The sequence below is a fragment of the Antechinus flavipes genome, chromosome 4 (assembly GCF_016432865.1).
Source record: "Antechinus flavipes isolate AdamAnt ecotype Samford, QLD, Australia chromosome 4, AdamAnt_v2, whole genome shotgun sequence".
NCBI lineage: Eukaryota > Metazoa > Chordata > Mammalia > Dasyuromorphia > Dasyuridae > Antechinus > Antechinus flavipes.
Window position 1 is genome coordinate 444,176,384 of NC_067401.1, and position 13,660 is coordinate 444,190,043.

Consider the following 13,660-nt stretch of genomic DNA (forward strand, 5'->3'; position numbering starts at 1 on the left):
TTTTGTCAATCAATTCTTACCAAACTTGAGCCACATCCACATTTCTCCCTTTTTCTCTCTTGTTAAATAAAGGCAAAGCCCTTTTGATTCATGTTGGTTTTTTAAAGTAGAGAAAAAGGTTGTAAATCACTGAACCAAAACCTTGGAAAATGAGAACAAGGAAAAAACATTGGAATTGAGGTAAAAATTAATTAACAGTAGAGAATCTGGGATAATGAGTCTAGCTGACAGTAAATCTTCCACCAACAAATACAGTAGCCTTCGGGTACTTAAAAAATGTTGCTGAGCCCTCCAGGCTGATGTTAACATATATATAACACGATGAGCTTGCTTCATCTGAACAAACCCACTTAGCAGCCTTCTTAAAACACTTGGCCATTCTTTGAAAAATCCTTTTATGTTTTTCTCAAAGATGGTTCCAGAGGAGTGAGGCAAGATGGTCCTTTCTTTGGATCATACATCAAGGGAAAAGGGACCTTAAAAATCATCAAGTGCAACCTTCTCACTTTACAGATGGAGAAATTGAGGCACAGAGAAATGTAATGGTCATATAGTAGGAAGTGTCTAGTTCAAACCCAACAGGTATGATTGCAAATTCATGATTGACTCTCAATTAAACCAAAGACTAGAAAGGACTTCAGAGGCCATTTAGTCCCATCACTTTATTTTATATAAGAAGAAATGAGATTCAGAGAGGTTGTCTCAAGGTCACACAAGTGGTAAACTTTAGAAAAAAGATTTGAAGGCTATAAAGCCAATGTTGTCTTTCATGGTCTTATTTTTTCAAATTGCATAGTTATTCACAAACTTTTAATAACAAATAATATAAAAACCTTTAGCTCTTAAAAATCTGTTACATATTCAGCAAATCAGAAAAACTGGGAGAGAGGGAGCTTGAGGAGAGTTTGGAAGTCTGAGGAGAAAACAGGAGCATTTGAAAACAGTTGCTGAGGAAATTGGAAAAGAAAAACTTTTAGGGAACAACAAGAGGGTTTCTACACAGCAGTGATGGTCCTATTGAGGTTAGAAAAGAAGCATTTGTAATAGACATCACTGTCATGGTTATGGGATTTCTACTAGTAGTCAATAGCATGGGAGTAGCAGTAGAGAAGGTAAGTGGAGGGGTTACCCGGGATTGGGAGATGACAAATGCAAAAAGTGGAAGGAATAAGGGGCAATGTGTTGAAGAGTATATAACTGAATATCAGCTCATAGTATCAAGGCTATGAATAAAGTAAAATTGGAGCAAAGATTACATATTGGGGAAGAGAAGGAGAAAATAAAGAGTCAAGTGAAGAAGGAAAAGAATTAGTAGGAGAATACAGAGAGAATAGGACAGTATGGAAGAAATTCTTATAAGAAAAGATAATTTTAGAGATTAAAATATTGGAAGTGGTACAGTAGGTGATGGTAAATCCAAAGTACAGCTACTCCTATAAGAGATAGAGGTGGAATGAAGAGGTAGGTTATGGAAATTAAGGAAATAGATGCTATGGGAAATTGATGCTATGGTGTTTGAAGGCACCAAAATACAGAAGATTCTAAGCATGAATGTTGGAAGTTTTAATTTGTTTTTAGATCATAAGATCATTGATTCAGACCTGGAAGTGGCTTTCTAGATCATCTAAATCCCTCATATTCCATACGGGAAAGCAGAGACTCAAAGAAGTAGTAGTAAGTAACAGAGTCAAGCTTGAAAGTGGGAGAACTCAATACTTTTTCTTCCCTCTGTACAACACTGCATCTCACACCAGACTGATCATTCCCAGAAGTCAGAGGCCTCTGGGTAATGTGTAAATCACAAAAAATACCCCTCTGAAGACAAAAGGTGGTGATGTCACAAGGCTAGCGGGTCACAGGCTCTCCATTTACTTACCTTAAGCTGGCTCTTTCCGATGATATAATTGGATGTTAATCATGGCCTTGACAGAAACATCAAGGATTGGCTGGAGACATATAAACCTCTGCCCCATGTTTCAGAGTTTAAAAGCTTAAAAGCTTCAGAGGGGATTGTGTTGTGGCTCCCCTTCTGGTCTTTACACAGACTGTGGGACTTCATGGAGCCAGCTGACTACTGAGCTGTAAGTATGTCAGGATTGCTGAAGAAAAAAAGGGACCTCATTGAGACTGGGTAGAAGGGCACTGAGTTGTGTTCTGAATTGTAAAGTTAATTGTATCTCCAAATCTGCTCTAAGAGTCCTATTCAGTTAAGGCTTCCCAGAATTCTATCACTGGGCTACTGTTACTCCTTGTACCCCTATAGGCTCCTGCTAATGGGAGACAGTGAGTAATCTCTCATGATATACTTCAGTATTTCACAGAATCTCAGAATTAAAAAGAACCATCTAGTTCAACCTATACCCCCAAAAAACATTCCCTCTATGACATTCCAGAAAAGTAACCATCTGACCAGCTTTTGTGTGAAGGGAGGGAGAGCTCATCATCACATGAGGAAGCCCATTCTACCTTTGAATAATTCCATTTGGTAGGAAATTGTTTTTTTCTAAATAATCCCACCTTTATCTCTTGCAATGCCCATTTGTTCTAGGATAACAACATAACAAGAGTAATTCTTCTTTTACGCAACAGACCATTAAATACTAGGAGGCAATTTTCCCCTATCAATCATCCTCCTCTCTGAGTCTTCTTTTTTCCAAGCTAAAAATCCCACAATTTCTTCAACTGATCTGCCTGTGACATAGAGTTAAGCCCCTTCACCAACTTTGTAGTTTCCTTCTTTATTAAAGGAATAACACTTATTGATGTTCTTACTACAATAGCCAAAGGCTAAATGCAAACATTAAATGTAGTCTGGCCAGGACAGAATGCAGTAGGAAGATCACCTCCTTATTCCTGAATGCTATGATCCTCAATAGAGATTAAAGGCAAATTGTGTTAGCTTTCTTGATTAACATATCAAGCTCCTCATGTTGACTTTGCCAACTGTCAAATCCATCAGATAGTTTTGCATCCCCCCTTCTTCTGCTTGTGAATAAGGCACCAGAAAGAGGGCACATGGATTGAACAATACTGCCTGAGATGCAATTATGTGTGTGAGCTTTCATTCTTTATAAAATGCAAGGTTTGTACTAAATGGTCTCTAGAAAGACCTTGATCTTAAATCTATACTCTTCTGATGCTGTAATCTATTCTATTTCCTGACTGATGATCTTAGGGAAGTATCAAAATGATTGATTTTTTAACCAAAGTGTAAGACTTTACGTTAATCTCGGTAAATTGGGTCTTAATTTGCTTCAGTTCAATGTCTTTACCTTTCAAGATCTTTTGTAATCTGAATTCCATCACCCATAATGTTAGTTACACAACATAGCTTTGTGTCTTGGGCAAATTTGATGAGCATCCCATTTTTGCCTTTGAAACAGATTTCTCAGAAGTGCTCTCTGATCAGTTTGATGAGATTAGTGGGTAGAAAGTCTTTGGGTCTAATTGTATCTTCCTATAGAAGATGTGGGAATTGCCAACCTTGCATAGAGGATTAGGGACATCTATTGATATACCTCTTTGACAAAAGAGGACATCTTCTTGCTCAGTCTCGGTATTAATGAGGATAAATACATTGACTTGGTTGTGCCAGACCTATAAAAAAGTCTTTGTTGAGAATATGGGCATTTTCTCCCCTTTTTGCCTTCTTTTCCCTTTTTCAGAAGACAAAGATGGGTGTAATTAAGAATAGATCTGACCCACTAGAGAGGAAGGAGGGCACTGCTTGGAGTAGAATAACATGGAAGTTATGTGTTTTTGCCCAAATGACCTGAGAAGAAAGCTTTTGGTCAGCTCTGGAGAGGCAACTGCAGAGACTCATTTGCTATCACACAAAGGGCAACTGTGAATAGGGGAAATCATGTGGCTTGAATGCTAGGTGTTGTTGCCCCTTGGATAGCAGAAAAGGGGTAGGGTTCCTTGGTCAGTGTGATCCTGAAATACAAACTTCTAGCAAGAAAAGGGGGTTGTCCTGAGTAGCAGTGCCTACAGTCAGCCTGCTCCCAATACCAGATTTGAAGAATGTTGGGAATCTGGCCTCTTTGAAAAAAAAAAAAAGAGAGAAGAATCTGGGTAGCACTAGCTCTTTAAAGAAAGAGGAAGACCAAAGACATGACTTTGGAAGATTATTAAGGAACTGAAAACTATGACATGGAAACACAATAGTTCTGACTTTTACTTCTATTTTTAATGTGAGTTATTTAGACAGCACAATTTTCTTCTAGCATCTCCCAAATTTGTTTTCCTTCTGGAGGGATTCTAAACCATATTGAATGTGACTTGGGTAGGCGTAGAGCTTTGAGTGCTGGGTCAGGGGCTAAACTTTTATCCAAATCATTGATAAAAATGTTCAACAACACAAGGCCCTTCAGAGATCCCTAGAATATTGCATCAGAAACCATTTTCTCTCTATTTTGACATAAAACTATTAAACACTATCTATTCAAGCAATTCAGTAATATCTCATGGATGTAAGTAAGCATACCTTCTCAAGAAGGAGCAGATTGTAAGACATATACCTCATTTGCATGTTCTTCCATAGATTTTTAAATATATATATATACATGTAGACATTTGTATATATACATATAGGTATAGATAGAGAAAGATTTTAGATATTATATGTATAGATTTTATATATATGTACATATATACTATTATTTTCCTCCAGTTACACATTAAAATGATTTTAAGCATTTCTTTAAAGTTTTGAGTCCCAAATTCTATCATTTTCTCCTATCCCCACTTTGTGAAACAGTAAGCAATCCAATATAGTTTATACATTTACAATGTATGAAGGGAATGGAAGGAATGAAAGAAAGAAGAAAAAAAGAGTGGATTAAAAAAAAGAAAGAGCAAGGAAGGAAGGAAAGGAAAGGAAAAGAGAGGAAAGGAGAACAAAGGAGAAAAGAAAGGAAAGTAGAAAGGAAGGAAGAAAGGAAGGAAGGAAGACTAAAAAATACCATGCTTCAGTCTGTATTCAGACAGTATCGTTCTTTCTCTGGGGGTTGATAGCATGCTTCATCATGAGTCCTTTGAGATTGTCTTGGATTGCTAAAGTCTGGGAATTGCTTGTGTTGCTGAGAATAGCTAAGTCATTCACAGTTCTTCATCATACATTATTTCTATTACTGTGAAAAATGTTCTCCTGGTTCTTTCACTTCACTCTGCATCAGTTCATATCTTCCACAGATTCTTCACAAAGCATCTACCCAATTCATTTTCTGAAGTAGCATATCAACTTTATTATATTAATAGCAAGAATTTATATAGTGCTTAAGGCTTACAGATATTATTTCATGTGATATATTCTATCATTATTCCATTTTATAGATTTGGAAACTGAAGCTGAGAGAGGTTGCCTTCCCCAGGGTCAGATGGTAAGTACCTAAGGTCATATTTGAACTCAGCTCTTCTTCACTCCAGATCTATCACACTATCCATTTTACTACCAGGCTAGACTGTTGAATGGGGAGCTCACTTTTATCTACAAATCCTCTGCCCTTTTCTTTTTCTCACTCTGCCCCAGTTCCTGAGAGCATTAAGATAGTATGAGAACTTCTATAATGGATTGGGCAGGAAGGGAGGGGTAATATTAACATAAGATCATAAGATCATGATCTTAAGTCTCTGAGCATACAGTGAAATTTTCTATGAGAAGTATTTGAAGTATACTCTAATTGCCCCAGTTGGATCTGTTTACAGGAAACATCCCAGTGTCAAAAGAAGCTTTGAGATGAGCAATATACCCTGCTTGGCTAGAGAATTGCATCTCTGCAGATATGTGTATCTTCTAGTGGTACAGAGAGGGTCATGTGAAGGAGAAGGAGATAGAGAAAGACAAAGACAGACATACAGATGGACAGACAGAGGAGGAGGAGGAGGAAGGGGGAAGAAAGAGAAGGGAGATGAGGAGGAAAAGATGGAGGAGAAGATGGAAAAAGAGAAGGAGGAGGAGGAAGGGGAGGAGGAGGAAGAGGAGAAGGAAGAGGAAGAAAGGGAGGAGGGGGAAGAGGGAGGAAGAGGAAGAGAGAGAGAAGGAAGGAAGGGGAGGAAGAGAGGGAGGTAGAAGAGGAAGAGGAGCAGGAGAAAGAAAAGGAGGGGGAGGAGGAAGGAGAGGAAAAAGGGACTCTTGGGAAATGCTGTCTAATAGGATGCTTGGATCCTCTGGAAATGTTGGAATATTGTGGTGAGGACGCAGATTCAGGCAGGGAGACTGGCTGTTTATGATTATCATTTCATGAGTCTGGCTACGGCTTCCTTTTTGCTTCTGTATCATGCACTTTGCTGCTCGTTGGCATATTCATGGAATTTCATGGACTGATATATTGAGAAGTGTCGGTGGGCTTGTGGGGATGAATACCAATGATCTCTCTGAATAAGAGTGGGCACGTTTGATGAGAAATATCTGGGAATGGTGCCCTGATGTTTTAATTCACAGACCCTGCAAATGTACCAGTAACTGTAATGATCGGGACGGTTCCCCAGGTTGCTGATGGCCTAAGCAGCTTAGGAGGCAGTTTGTCCTATTGGAAAGAGCATCAGCTTAGGGATCAAAGGAGCTGGGTTCAGATCTCTCCTTTGATACTTCCTACCTCTAGGTTGTGGAATATGTCTCTTTCTTTGCCTGAGCCTCAGTTTCCTCATAAATAATAGGACTAACTAGTCTCTAAGGAAAAATAAATAAATAAATAGATTCTAAGGGTCCTCCCTTCTAGCTCTAGATGTGTGACCTATATGATATAAGGAGGGTTCCTGAGATTCAATTGCCATTTTTCCTATGCCTGATAGCCAGTCATGTCATGTAGGAAGTCAGATGGACCATGTCCTATTTTTCTATTTATTGTTTATTCTCATGATGTCTTTGTTCAAATGTGGGTGAGTTTTGAGGGCAGCTAAGAGGTTAAAGCTATTTGAAATCAGCAGCAAGCTTGGGGCCAAAGATCAACTAGTCAATCAACAAAGCTTTTATGAAAAACCTACTCTGTGCCAGTCAGAAAAACAAAGACAAAAATAAAAATAGCCTCTGCCCTCAATAGTTTTTATTTTAAAATGAATATGATTACAATGGGATAGAAACAACCACAAAAACAAGGAGTTGGGATGGAAAAGAGGAATGAGAAAGCTTGGTCTTGACGTCTGAGATTCATCAGAATCAAACAGGAAAAAGAGCCACCTATTACAAAGTGCCATGCACTGTGCCAAATATTATCTCTGATTTGATGCTCACAACAACCCTGGGAGGTAGTCCCCATCATAATTCCCATTTTACAGTTGAAGAAAGTGAGACAAATGGAGGCTAAATAACTTAATCAGGGTCACACACTTCCTAAGTGACTTAGACAAAAGATCTGAAGTCAGATGATCCTGGTTCTAGACTGAGTGTTGTATCTTCTGGACTATCTAGCTGCCTCCAAAGCCACAAGATTGCTGGAGGCATGATCAGGATAGCCAGAGGGTGAACTATGACACTGAAATGCAGGCGGAGTAAAAACATTACCAAGTCAATATAAGGCTGATCTTCAGCCCTAATTGGTGCAATTTATAGAGTACCAGGACTGCATTCCTCTTTCTGAGAAAACACATCCTACCTGTGTGACCCTGGCTAAGTCACTTTCTTTCCCTTCTCTTCCTTTCTCCTCTGTTCCTTTCCCTTCCCTCCTCCATTTTCTCCTCTGCAAAATGAACTAGAAAAGAAAATGGCAAAGCACTCCACTATCTTTGCCAAGAGAAACAAGGGATCTCAAAGGGTCTCACATGGCTGAAAAATAAACCACAATAACCCATCCTATTGAAGTTTTGGACTATAGCAATATATTCCAAAAAACAGCCAAATGTCTAAAAAAAAAAAAAAAACTGAGGCATGACATTCAGAACTAAGACTTGAATGACATTTGGAGAAAATTAAAGGAAGAGCTATGACCTTGATTATTAGTGTGCACAGGAGGAAAAGGGGATCTACTTTTAAAAATATAAAAGCTTCCATTTCTAGGGAGAGAAGATCTTAGGTAATGAATACAGAGCAAACTTTTTCTTTATAACTGCTAAGCAGAACTATGCAGGTGTAATAAATTCTGGTTTCTTCTATTTTACTCTGGGCACCAGACATTCATGATGAAAGGAGAGATAGGAAAAAGGAAAGAAGAAAGATAGGAAGGAGGGAGGGAGGGAAGGAGAGAAAGAGGGAGGAGGAAAGAGAAGGAAGGAAAGTAGGAAAGAAGGAAAAAAGGAAAGAAAGGAGGAAGGAAGAAAAAAGGAAGGGAGAAGAGAGATAGAAAGGAGAGGAAAAAAGAAAAAAGAAAAGTAGAAAGGAAGGAAGGAAGGAAGGAAGGAAGGAAGGAAGGAAGGAAGGAAGGAAGGAAGGAAGGAAGGAAGGAAGGAAGGAAGGAAGAAAGGAAAAGAGAGAGGAAAGAAGGAAGGAAGAAAGAAAGAGGAAAGAAGGAAGGATGAGGAAAGGGAGAGAGGGAGGCAGAGAGAGAAGGGGGGAGGAAGAAAGAGAAGGAAAGAAAAAAGAAAGCAGTAAAGAAGGAAAAAAGAAAAGAAGGAAGGAAATAATGAAAGGAAGGAGGAGGAAAGAAGGAAAAAAGCATATAATAAATATCCATTATGCACCAGGCATTGTGCTAATCTCTTCACAAACATAATTTCATTTGATCCTGCCAATGCTGGGAGGTAGGTTCTATTCTTATTCCCATTTTATAGTAGAAAAAAACAGAAGTAAATAGATTGAATGATTTCTTAAGGGACACACAGCTAATAAGTATCTAAGACTGGATTTGAACTCAGAAACTTTCTGACTTCAGGCCCAGATCTCCATCCACTGTAAGATTTTACAGCCTCCCAAAACAGAAATGGAAGGAGCCATATTAAACTGATGGTCATTTTAAATATTGCTTTGTTTCATGCATTGCCATTTCCAAAAAATCCATCATCTAATGGCCAATGTATGAATATTGAAGCTTCCCTCCTTAGTTAGGTTGGCTCTTGGGCAGCAAACAAAATCTAAATAGAGAATTTTCTTCCATGTTCTGTAGACATGGCCTTTAATGCCATGGGGCAGTGCTAGGCCAGAATGCTCAAAGGAGGATTTTAGAGGGGACTCACATGCAAAACAAGTAATTCAGCCCCAGCCGAACCGCTGTTTATGTTGCTTGCGGTCTCTATGGACCTCATTGTGTTCTGAAAGATTGACAGTCTGTAGCACCTCCAACGCTGTTGTTGATTCTCTGTGTTTTGAAAGCTGTGTATCATCTCTCCTATCCTCAATTAAGAAATAGCTTTGGCTGATAAACAAAAAAGAGCACATTTTGTTGTTTGTTCAGAAACCTGGAGAACAGAATGTCACAGGATCATGGATTTGAAAGTGGAGGAGCCTCAAAAGCCAGCAAGACTAACTACCTTGTGTAACAAATGAGGAAACCCTGACCTAGGGAGCTTATGTGACTTCCTTTGGTTATGTAAGTAAAAAAACTAAAAATTCGGAGTGGAACTCGGTCCTCTGATTCCAAGATCCATTCAAGTACATTCCCTTCTGTATCATCCCGGCTTTTTGTTCACATAAGCTATTTAATAATCCTCTTATTAACTTTATATGACTGGGGATGAGTTCAAGGATGGAAAATAGATATCAATGCTATGTGGTCCAAATCATGATACCATCCCTTTCATCCCTAATGCAAAGAAATCTTCAGTCAGTTTTTTGTCCCCAATGGGTTGCTATGAACAAAGCCCATTTAAGGAAAGAGAGGGAACTGGTTGATGCAGCAAATATATTTGGTACTTTACTTAATACAAGTTCTACCACCTCCCCCTCCCCCAGCAGTTCTGAAAATGATTCAGTTCACGCTCAGCACTGAATGGCTGCATAGGCAATGCAGATCTCATAAAGGTCAAGGATATGCTGATGTCTCTAACCAGAAACACTGGCTCCTAGAACAGGGCAGCAGTCTGGGAGGCCTTCAAAGCAGAGGGTGCACCAGAGCCCTGGGTGCTAGGAGAGAGACTTGCCACACTGATGCTGATCAGCGGTCATGTGGCTGCCACTTGAACTAATGCTTTTCTGATTGCCTGCTGTGGGGAAATCAGTGGAAGTGCTAATGGACCTAATGAGCCAGCATTCTCAGGGAAGAAATTGAAGCCCCATCAGGTGAAATCATTTACAAGTAGAATGGGAAAAACACTTGGGAAGAGAATGTAGGGAGCCATCCAGCCCAGCCCAAGTAATGGACAAGACCTCTCTAATTTCCTTGAGCTGCCGAATCCACAGGCTATTAAGCCAGCTCTATAGCCTTGAAATACCCAGAAATTAGAACCAGAATGGACCTGAGAGATTATGTTAGTCCAACACACTTATTTTACAAATGCAGATATGGAACTCATGTTGGAACTGAGATTTGAACTTGAGCATGTCTTCCAACCATTCTCTCCAAGAGTAGTTTATTTGATGAAATTCTGGAATAAGGAATATTAGCAGTTCGCTCTAGATCCCTACCTGGAAATCAGAGTTCTGGAATAATAAAAAATAATTGGGATTTATGGAAAGCAAACACCATCATTTATCTTATTCCATGTAAGTTTCACAATAACTCTTTAAGAAGGGCAGCCAATCAATTCATCCATCAATCAAGAAGCATTAATGAAACTCTTAATATGCCGTGTTCTGTACTAGGTACCAGGGATACAAATACAAAAGTGAAATTCTCAACCCTTCAAGAACTTGCATTCTATGAGATACCACAATATTATGAGCCCCATTTTACAAGTTATAAAACTGAGGCTACAGTTATGATATTCCCAAGGTTACATAGTTACTAAGTGCCACCGATCTCCCTCTTCTAAGTATTGCCATTCTCTACTTTCTTTTATAGCTCTAAATCTCAAGGAAAAATTTGAGAGCAGCAAGGAAGGAAATATGAATACATGTTTTGTATCTTTCATATTTCTTAAAATAAAGCATAACAATAACTCAGATCAGTTTCTTTGCAACAACTCCCCGAAAATAGGTTTTATAAACATTACTTTGGTAGATCAATTTCATGAAGATTTCATAAAGTCACAAAGGCACATATAGTTGGTGAATGTAATTGATATTTTCTAGATCACCTTTGGGGGCATTAACAATGTTCATGATTTTTCTTGTGCTTTTGATACTTATTCTCCTTCAGATATCTTATAAAATGAGTCCTCATGCTTTCAAAACTTCATCACCTACACATGGATTTCTTCAGGAGGCACTGAGATAGTCCAGGCACCTTTCCCAATTTTGCCTTCTTAAGATCCCTTTCTACCTCTCACGTTTGAGAGGTCGAAGTCAGAATATAGTGGTACCTCAGTCACTCATTAATGGCAAAAATAGCTCTTGAGAAAAATTAGCAAATTTGTTCCAATTTCCATCTGTTTGTTGTCCTTTCCTGCCAGTTAAATCTCAACAGGTTCTTGGGGATGATGTGGTTCAGTTAGATCTCACACCAAGCTTTCAGTGGACTTATTTATATTTCCAACACTTTTTTGCTATTTTATGAAGTAATATGGCTTATGGTCTTCTGCCATCCTCTGCCATCATCCACCAAAAAGTTTTACAAATGAGTTTCTATTCTAAGCTGGTGTTGCCCTTGGCTGCTCTCTATCTCTTCTTGGCAGGGGGAGCAAGTGTTTGTTGGCATAGGCAGTTACATCTAGAAGAGGAAGCATGATCAAAAAGACCTAGCACAGCTTCATTAAGAACAGGTTATATCAGAATCACTTCATTTTCTTCTTTTGACAGTTCCTGGTAGATCAGCAGACTGCATTAGCAATGGTTTACCTATATTTTTGGCAAAACATTTGAAAAAATCTCTTATAACACCTTTGTGTGAAAGATATAGGCTAACTCAGTATAAGTAATTAGCTTCAAAATTGGTCACATGATTAGACTCAAAGAAAAATCATTAATAAACATCTATTCAGAAGGAAGTTTTCTAGTGCATCAGATATCTATGCTTGGCTTTATATTATTTTGTATTTTTTCAGTGATTTAAACAAAGGCAGAGATGGCAACCTGGAATGGCTAATAAATTGGATTACAAAGCTTAAACCCAAAAAAGGTTTTGACATGCTAAAATTGGGCTTACTTTAATAAGATAGAATATAATAAAATAAATATAAAATCTAATATTTGGATTAAAATCTCAACTTCATAAATATAATATGGGGGAGGTGTGGAAACCAAGCTGGGAATTTTTGTGGATTTCAAGCTCAAAAATAGCCAAAAGTATGTGTGATATGGCAGCCAAAAAAATTAATGCAAACATTAGTTGCATAAAGGGAGGCCTAGAATTGAGATCTGGGGACATACTAATTCTACTGTATTCTATCTAATCCAATCATCATTAATAATAATAATATATGCATTTTAAGGATGATATTAAAAGTTAGTGGATATCCAAGAGAGAGGGTGACCAGTATGATAAAATACCTTCAGATAATGCCAAAAGAGAATCTATTGAAGGAACCAGGGATATGTTGCCTCAAGAAGAGAAGACTTAGAAATGTGATAGTTGTCTTCCATTACTTTTAGGATTATCATGAGGAAGACTTGTCCCAAGAGAGTCCTGTGAACCCAGGTGGAGAAGCTACATTAGGGAATTATTGATGAACTCATACACAGTTCTCAGAATCCTGGATGACTCTTCTCCCTGCTCCCAGAGTTATTTGTGTAATTCTCAGTTTCATTTTCCTTATATATGGCTATATTCTGCAGAGGTGTTACAGAAGGAAATTCTACCTCTTGGTTTTTTTCCTTGCTGGTAGGGTTCATATGTCAAATACTATATACTCCATTCCCTTGTCCTGTTCATTCTTTACCTGTCCAAGTAGAATGGGTTTGCTTGTGTATTGTATTTTACATTGTCTTCTCTGTGACTTTCCTTGTATAACCCTTCCTTAGACAGTCCAAAAGAAGATGCCTTTGTTGTGGTTAGGGATAAGTCTTTATAATACCAACTTTTTCATGGACCAGTTGCAGAGGTTACAAATGAATTCACATAGTTTATTACATTATTGTAGAATTCAGTGACCTATTTGGTACTATAACATGATTTGGGACATCCTTAAGTCAAACAACTTCGGTAACCCATTGGCTATTTGAATAAATAAATGGATGAGTAAGAATTTATTAAGCACTTTATATATAGTGAGATATAACTAGAAAAGGAATTCAGATCCTATTCTCAAGGAGCTTATAATCTAATAGGAGATAGCACATATAATTTCAGTTATAAATTAGATAGAAAAATCATTCTATTCATGTCTGTATCTTCAAATGATATTATCCCCTGAAATCTGGCTGACTGTCCATCTAAGACAGGAATTCAGCACTCAGTAACTTTTTGTTCTAACCTGTATTATCAAATTTATTATCAACACTATGTCCTATGGCCAAGGCCATGGAGCAATTTGAATCTTTTTGTGCATGGTGGACTTTCACATCCTCAGACCTGACAGATGTTCAAATTCAGTGCCTAAAATTAATTTTATCCCCATCAGAAGCCCACTTGTCCCAGGGAAGTGTTATTGAATGTCTGACCTAGACCCCTACAGAGTCTTTGACAAGAGGTTTAGTGTATTTTTCTGAGAAAATAACTTTACCTTTGACTGGTCTCCTTGGTGAGCCATAATTTTC

At 38.2% G+C, this 13,660-nt stretch overlaps 1 long non-coding RNA gene across 1 annotated transcript; it reads left to right on the top strand.

Annotated features, from left to right (window-relative positions):
- Positions 1 to 1,624: 1,624 nt before the first annotated feature.
- LOC127560394 (uncharacterized) lies at positions 1,625 to 9,454 on the top strand. Its single transcript, XR_007953324.1, has 3 exons — positions 1,625 to 2,081; positions 5,335 to 5,381; positions 9,324 to 9,454. It is a non-coding gene; the product is annotated as an uncharacterized LOC127560394 (long non-coding RNA).
- Positions 9,455 to 13,660: the final 4,206 nt, after the last annotated feature.